Source organism: Dipteris shenzhenensis, chromosome 14, assembly GCF_047967505.1.
Source record: "Dipteris shenzhenensis isolate YYH24624 ecotype China chromosome 14, Dip_SZ_1.0, whole genome shotgun sequence".
Lineage (NCBI taxonomy): Eukaryota > Viridiplantae > Streptophyta > Polypodiopsida > Gleicheniales > Dipteridaceae > Dipteris > Dipteris shenzhenensis.
This window is the reverse complement of record NC_141609.1, coordinates 40,596,441-40,605,246: the sequence shown is the minus strand read 5'-3', so window position 1 is coordinate 40,605,246 and position 8,806 is coordinate 40,596,441. Positions and strand designations below refer to the sequence as shown.

General features: G+C 42.2%; 1 pseudogene; it reads right to left on the bottom strand.

Annotated features, from left to right (window-relative positions):
* Positions 1–5,896: 5,896 nt before the first annotated feature.
* Positions 5,897–8,409, bottom strand: LOC147894624 (pentatricopeptide repeat-containing protein At2g13600-like; annotated as a pseudogene).
* Between the last annotated feature and the right edge of the window lie 397 nt (positions 8,410–8,806).

The window sequence follows — 8,806 nt, the reverse complement described above, 5'->3', positions numbered from 1 at the left end:
TTGCTTTATTACTACACTGAGATGGTTTTCAAGCATCACAGACTACTAAAAAGGATTGTGGTGTAGTGGAAATTTATATCTTAAACACTAGAAGAAATTCCTTCGCGGGGGTTCTACCTGTGCTATTTATACCATCCGTTCAGTTGTTGTAAGAAAATAATTTGAAGCTCAGGCCATGAGCTTAGTGCCTTATTCTCAGTATGCAACGTTCCGAGCCTTTTGTTCACCTATAGATATATCGGTGTTGTCGTTGGTAGTATAAGTGTAGCTTAGGACCTCGAGTCATATTCTGGTGAGAAATGAAGGCTTAAGTGTGGTAATAAAACATAGTGCATGCATGTGTGAAAGGAAGGTGCATCATCATGGTTGGGGTAATGAAGGCTTTCTCCTTCATTAGGGGTTGAATGGTTTAGGAGAAGTTTAAGGGTTAGAGGAAGGTTCAGGGTTTAGAAGGAGGTTCCATGGTTCAGAAAGAGGTTCCAAATTTTAGAATAGGCTCAAGGGTTAAAAGGAGGATCCAAGGTTTAGGGTAGAGTACATGGTGGAGAACTCATCTTCCTCATAGTTCATCAAGGTTAAGGGTTGAGGAACTAAGGGTTTAGGGGGAGCATAGGAGTGGGAGAGGAAGAAGATGTAAGAGCATGGGGGGAAAGGAGAGAGAGAGAGAGAAGAGGGAGGAGAAGGAGGGAGGAGGAGGAGGAGGGAGGAGGAGGAGGAGGAGAAAGGAGGAGGAGGAGGAGGAAAAGGGGAGGGGGAGGAGGAGAGGGGTGAAGAAGTGTGTGGGATAGAATAGATGCATCATGGCACAAAGAGAGAGAGCTCAAGTGAGGAAAAATCCATGTATTAGAATGAAGGAAGAACCTTCATTATATAGAGTGAGAAGAAGGTGTAGCCAGGTGTGCTTCTACTACACACACACACACATGTGACTCCCCTAGATGCACACATGCACCTTAGAGCAAGCCCTTGATCACACTTATCCCAACATACCCCCCCTCAAGGGTTTGCCTCTTGCTATTTCAAGGATACATCTAGTCACATAGTTTCTCATGCCATCTCATGGTGGTCACACATGCCATCTCATGGTCGTTAAGGATAAATCTATGGCTAGGATATCATGCTAGCAAAGGTGCCCAAGGGTCAATGTTTACAAAAATGGGAAAGACCAAACACACATATTACATGGCCTACATCATATGGTGACCAGAGTTGATTTACAAAAAGACAAAACACATGATATTCTATTTGGAGTACTACTCTAGGTAGAGAACCTCAAAATTTGACCAAGTGATGATAAACAAAAAATTTCAAAGACAAAGTGCTCAAAAGGCAAAGTCCTTGTCTTCTACCACAAAGTTTGATGCTTCATTTGTTGATGGAGTTCTCTCTTTAACCAGATTTGTCATACTCTTCTTTTCTACATTGCAAAACTTCTCTGAGTGATTGTTCTTTGCCACAATAAGAGCAAGGGTTGATTTTATAACAATCCTTCTCAACATGATTGAGACCCTAAACCTTGGACTCCAAAAAGTAAAATTTAACCCAAAATTCTTCATTCTAGACCTTGGATCCTAACCCCTAAACCTTGATCCCCAGTCTTAAACCCTAGATCTTAAACCATAAGCACTAAGCCCAAAATATTTACCCTAAGCCCTAAATCTTGAGCTTTGAATCCTAGCTCTTGAACCTTAAGTTTTAATGCCAAAACCATAATTCTTGAAATTAAGATCCTAAATTCTAAGCCCTAAATCTGGAATCCGAAACCAAGAACCTTGAACTCTAGACGCTTATCCCTAGGCACTACCCTAAACCCAAACTCCTAGATATTGGATACTGAGGCCTAAATTTCAAATGCGAAACCTTGAGGTCTAGGACTGAGTCCTAAACCTCGAACCTTGAACTTTGAACTCTAGCACCTAGACTCGTAAACCTCAAACCATGAACTTTGAACTCTAGAACCCTAGAACCTAGACCCTAAACCCTACATCCAAGGCCCTAAACCCTAAAATTTTAACCCAAAATCTTACACAACTAAACTCTAAACCTCAATACTACAATTCAGAACAACCTAAACCAAAATAAAAAACTTTGAACCCTAGACCTTGAGTTGCAAACCTAGCCTTCGACCTAAAGCCTAAAATATGAACCACAACCATTAATCCTTAAACCCTTAACTCAAAATCTTGAGCCCTATACCCTAGAGATAGTACCAAAAACCCTAAACATTGAAGCCAAAGCCCAAAGTGTATACTTCAAACCCTATTAAATCATAGACCTTAAAGACATGAGCCATGTGAGCTTAAACCTTTAACCTTAAAGCCTAAACCTTAGACCCTTAATCCTAAACCCTAAACATTAAAGGGGCTAAACCTTGAGTCCTAGAACCTCAAACTAAAGAAATAAACTATATCCTAAACCTCAGACCCAAAATCCTAGAGCATAAATCCTAATTCCTAAGCCCTTAACTCAAAATCTTGAGCCCTATACCCTTAACTCAAAATCTTGAGCCCTATACCCTTAATTCTTAAACCCTTAACTCAAAATCTTGAGCCCTATACCCTAGAGATAGTACCAAAAACCCTAAACATTGAAGCCAAAGCCCAAAGTGTATACTTCAAACCCTATTAAATCATAGACCTTAAAGACATGAGCCATGTGAGCTTAAACCTTTAACCTTAAAGCCTAAACCTTAGACCCTTAATCCTAAACCCTAAACATTAAAGGGGCTAAACCTTGAGTCCTAGAACCTCAAACTAAAGAAATAAACTATATCCTAAACCTTAGACCCAAAATCCTAGAGCATAAATCCTAATTCCTAAGCCCTTACAACTAAAATATAGACTAGGGGGACAGGGGCGGGGAAGGGGGGGGAGGGGGAGAGGGAGGGGGAGGGGAAGAGGGAAAGGAGAGGGGAGAGGAGCTAGAGGGGAGCAGAGTGGGGAGGCAGGGCAAGGGATGAGAGGGGGAGGAAAGGGAACGGAATGGTAAAGGAGAGGAGGGGTTTAGTGTTTTAAACCCCTCCGCTCCCTCCCCCCTCTCTCTCTCATCTCTCTCCCCTTTCTCTCTCTCTCTCTCTCCCCCTCAACCTCCCCCTCCCTCTCTCTCCTCTCTTCTCTCCCCCCCTCCCCTCAAGAGAAGTCGTGGCCCAAGAAGCCCTCCCCACCATCTATTTATATAAATTAAAATGCCCCCCTCTTCTTTTAATATTACATTTTAAATCTCTCCCCTCCCCCCCACCCCCCTCTCTCTCCTCTCTTATTGCAATAGCAAGCTCACCACATGATCGTCCACTTGTGAAGTGGTCCTTATGGACATTGGCATGATAGATTAGGGTGTTGTAGCATGATTGCCATAGCCTTAAGACAAAGACTCAACCAACCATATAGTTAGTGCTCTAGTATTATTTGTAGAGTAGAGGAAATGTAGTGGAGATATTGTTTGGGTAAAGGAACCATTGTTGAGAAACTAAAGTGTAGTCGAGAGTTGTATGTTCATCCACCTCAAATGTGAATGAAGAACTCCTATTTTGTATGTATACTTGTGTGATTGTAGAGATCAAGATCCTCCTCTTCTACTGCATTACTGTTTTTTTCTTTCATTGTATTAAAGTTGTGTGCTTTTTTCCATGGTATTAGAGCCAACACGATGAGAGGCCTAACACGAGTGAATGTTGCATGTTTTCCTGATTCAAGAGTACAACATTTTGTCCATATTTGTTACGGAGATTGGTATTTTGTCCACTGGTACTATCAAGGATGACATCCCATCCACAGTCAATGTGCAGAGTATTGAAAGCTCAAATCTGCATACATTGTGGATTGTTGAAAGCTCAAATCCACAGATAGTGCAGAGTGTTGAGAGGATTTTCATGTCTCAAGCAATTGCATCCCTCAAAAGAAGGATGGGTTGCATTTTTTAGGCTAAACAGGGCTCTCTGTTGTATTTTGAAGTTTGAAGATCACTCTACATCAAAATAAACTCTATATCAAAAGGCCGAAGGAAGGGTACAACCGCTAGAGACCTTCAAAAATCATGGTTGAAAACTAAAGATACATGTTGAACCTTAAATCAGTTGTCAAAATAAAATTTTAGAGAAGATTGAGCACTACAACTTTTTGTTTAGATCACCTCGATCCAAGGTCGGGAGCAAAAGTTATAGTCTCCAGAAGAAGTGCTAGAAAAGTCACGATAATGCAAGGAGGGGCTCTTAGATTTGTCATAAGGGCCTATATTGTGTTGCAATTATTTGAGATACTTATTCATTTTGACTACCTCAAATACACTATTATTACTAGATATGCACTTTGTATGCTCAAAAGAGTAGTATTCAAGACAAACACAAGGGAATCACTATAACTCAAGGAGGGGTATATGTACTAGCACAAGGGTCCTAGAATGCGTTGTGATGACTTCAACTCAATTTTTCCATATTTGCACATGTTATTCCCTTTTAGAGAAATTTCATGCACATATTAAGGCAATTGGTGTGAACAGTGAGATTGCGTTGCATTATTTTTTGGTACTTGCTACATAAAGTTTTTGGTTGAGAAAATGGGTGAGAAAATTGACATCAAGAAGTTGACTAAGACCATTTATCAACCATGGAAATTTCAAAATTTGCAAGGCAAATGTCTTTGAGGTTATGTAAGCATAGATATAGAGCAACCAACACTCCTTGAAGGAGACATTTCTGCAGATTAACTCTCAAGGATTGGGAAGATTGGAATGAAATGCATGTATTTTATGCAAATGTAACAAATTGCATGATTTTCCATATACAAGACTTGGAGAATACACATGATGCATGGGAAACATTGGAAAATATTTACAACAGTAACACAAAGGCCAAGAAGAAACAACTAAAAATGGATCTCAATAATATCAAGAAGAAGAAAAGTCTCAGTGAATTACTATGCGCTAAGAATAACAAAGATTGCGATGCTTTGGGATCTATTGGAGTAGAACAAGACGATGATAACTTAGTGTATGCAGCTTTGAATGGATTAAATGAAGATGAGCAGTGGAAGTAATTTGCGACTTCAATTTATGTATGGAAAAATCTCCACGATTTTGAAGATTTGAGATTGCAGAGAGGCTATGTTTGTTGGCACGTAGAGCACACCATGTGTTAGCCTCGGGTGTGGGGTTCCAATGCCGCCCCATAGCCAAGTTGGAGCCTCTCTCTCCTCCCAAAAAATCCCGGGAGGGATGAGAGAGGGTTCAAACAAGTCTTTTATATTCAATCCCCCCAAGGAGGCACCAATGCATATGTAATTGTTTCCCATCAAATTGCCACGTGTCGACAACACGCAAGCCCCCTCTTCAATTAACCATGCCGAGGGGTGAAGGCTACCACCTCCAACACACCCCTTGTTGACAAACCCCTGAGCACCTATAACCAAAGGAAACCAAGGCCAATGTGTAGCAAACCGCACGAGGGTAAGCGCAAATTGTCATTGAGCTAAGGCGAGTTGTGTAGTCATGTTCGTATGTAGTTTTGTGTTGAGCTCTTTGCTTTCATTCAGACGTTGCATGGGGGGTTGTGTCTTTGCTCAAGAGCTTGGTTTTATTTCTCTAAGCCTTTGGTTGGCTCTTGGCTGCTAAATTCTAGTCTTCTAGATGCATGTGCTTGTGTGAGTGTTTCTTGCAGCTTGTCTTTCCCTTGGTGCTTGTGTTTGTTTTGCAGGCTCCTGGTGTTTGAATATTTGGTGCTGCTCTGTACCGACTGCTTTGCTGGCTATCATAGTCATAGGCTGTTCTGCCTTGTCTGCACAGCTTCTGAGCCTCTTGAAGGCTTTTCTGCGTAGCTCTTGTCTCTATCTAAATAGGCCTTGTTGAATTTCAGGTTCATTATGCCTCATTTCTCATTGCAATCTAGCTTTACAAAATGGGCGCTTGATGCATAGGATTTGACATTCCTGCAAAGAAGCTTGCAGGAGAGTTACAGGACAAGTGAAGCAGTTTGAATTGTAACTCCCTCCGATATTCATTATGATCTCCTTTCAAAGATAAGCTTTTCAGCGTCACCTGTTCTGACTTAAACCCCTTTCCAAGGGCCCTCAAACGGTCAAAAACAGAATCACCGAGAAGTCATTCACCACACCAATGAATGCCTGTGAAACCATGGGATGAGTCTCTGCCCCTCAAGGACACCGTACAACTGTCTGCAAGAAGACGTGACCCTTCATGAGGGATCCTGATGTAGCTCATCATTCAAAAGACCTGTATAGAGGTTAACAACCCATGCTTCTTTACGATAGGTGTACCCTCATATGAGTGCCTCCTTATGAAGGGGCGCCACTCCACACACTTTGTTCTGTATCACTGAAATTATCTAGACAAGACACCAAAACTCAGCATGTATATAACATGGTTTTAAACCTCATGGTGATCATCCAGAAAGCTAAATGCCATCAATTCCATCATGTATAGCAGAGGTAAGCTACTTCGACATTCCCACCGATGTCAACAGCACCCAGAGGCAGGTGCAGACCATTGTGTTGTATGAACGTATGTTCTCATATATACACACCCAAACATGCATGGGCACCAAACGTGCATCAGCACCGTTGTGCAACAGCATTCATACCGGGTCACTGTCAGAGCTCCAAAAGACAGACTCAGTCAAAATGAAGGCTGAAATGGTCGACTATTCACACTCCATTTAGAAGAAGAGCCCACAATGCAGTAACTCCTATTTTCTCAGTTCCAACCGTTTTTGGATTTGCTTTGGTGAGCCAATATTCAATCTTTCTTTACACTAGGCCCCCTGGTTATCCTCCTCTATCATTGGCTCCAGCACCAAGTCCATTTGCGGCATGTATCCAGTGATTTTGTTTAATCCATTAAGTTTTGCATCGATCTCACTAATTTGGGAGTGATCTTTGTCTCCGACAACAAATTCATGAACCTTGCCGTTGACCTCAATCCAGGCCTTCCCCAGCTTCTTTGGTGCACTAGCACATATTCTGCATCCAATCGCATCACTTCAACAAAGCATCGCCTTGCTAGCTCTACATTGTGGTATATTTTGCAACCACCAAGTAGAGACCTTCACACAATAACATCTGGTATCATTGGCATTGCGTGAAGTAAATCTGCCGCCTCATCCAAGTAACCTGCCCGGCCAAGATGATCAACCATGCAGGTGTAGTGCTCAATACTTGGCATGACACCTTTATAAAGTATCATGTATCTGAAATAGCAACAAGCTTCTTTGAATAGCCCTGCATGGCTGCAGGATGTGAGAATATGAGTGAAAATCATATGGTCTGGCCTCAGCCTTGTTGTTGCATCTCATGGAGACATTGGCCAGCCAACCTACATTTTCCATGCATCGCACATCCCGCAAACATTGCACCCCATGATACCACATTTCGACTAGGCAAACCCAGTAATGCTTCGTAGGCCTCTTCCAGACTCCCACACTTACCATACATATCCACAATGGCACTTCCAAGCACCACATCTATGTCCGCATGTATCCGTTGGCCCTGCCATAATGCACCAATGCTCCCACATGCTTTCAAGATGCATAAAAAAATAACTCTGTCAGCATGTATACCCTCCTCTTGCATTTTCTTATAAAGTTCAAAGACATTAAAACCATACCCACGGTTGGCAAACCCACCGATAATTGCACCCCAGGACACCACATTTCGCATTGGCATCACATCAAACACTTTTCCTGCCTCTTCCAGGCTCCCACATTTAACAAAAATGTCAATATAAGTCTGCCTTGCTGTATCGCCCCAAGGCCACCACATGCTTTCAAGAGACACACAAATATCACTCTATCAGGCTTTACTCCCTCATGCTGCATTTTCTTGAAAATCTTCAAAGCATGAACATTGTATCCATGCTGAACATAGCCTGCAATCATCGCACCCCACGATACCACGTCTCGGTTATGCAATGTGTCAAATACTTCACATGCCTCTTCTAAGCTACCACATTTTGCAAACATGTCAATCAAGGAGTTTCCAATGACTTGGTCTGATAAAAGTCCAGCCCTCATAATTCCGTCATATACTCGCCGACCCTGACCAATGTCTCCTATATGGTTACACGCTTTTAAGGCCCACAAGAAGCTAACTCTGTCTGGTTTTATGCCCTCCAACTGCATTTGATGATAGAGGTCGAGAGCGCTCCTGCCCTGCCAATCTTAATTTGTGCTGAAATGATCGCATTCCAAGTGTATAAACTTGGTTTTAGAACCTTGGAGAATACTTTGTTTGCTTCCAACAAACTCCCGCACGAGGCAAACAAGCGGATAAAATGGTCTCCCCAAAAGAAATTTGAATCCAATCCACTGTTTACCACCAGATTATCAACTTGCCTGACCGCTGCCAAGTCTTTCCTTCTCCTGCATGCATCCAGAAGGCAGTGCAGGATTCCCTCCTGCGGCATTGAGTTGAGAATGCAAAATGCATCATCCATCCTTTCCTTTTTACACAATGTGCTAAGTGGTCTAGCATATCCAAAAGTTCCACCCAAACAATGCACACGTTGGGTACCAAGATGTAACAAGGACAAAATCAGAGGCGACCTTAAAGAGATCTAACTGAACAACATAGCTGAGATAATGGCTCCGAAAGGGTTTCATCAACCAGCAAGCTTCAGCCAATTGCCGCGGCAATAGTTAAGTCTGGAGTCGACAGTAACTGACGGATTTAGAATGCAGGTTCTACACCTACAAGGAACTCTTCCCTTAAGTTGCTTCGATCAGAGCAACTGGAATTGTACCTTACGAAAATCGAATGGACTGATAAACAATGGAACCCACTCCTCTCATCCAGGCTATCCA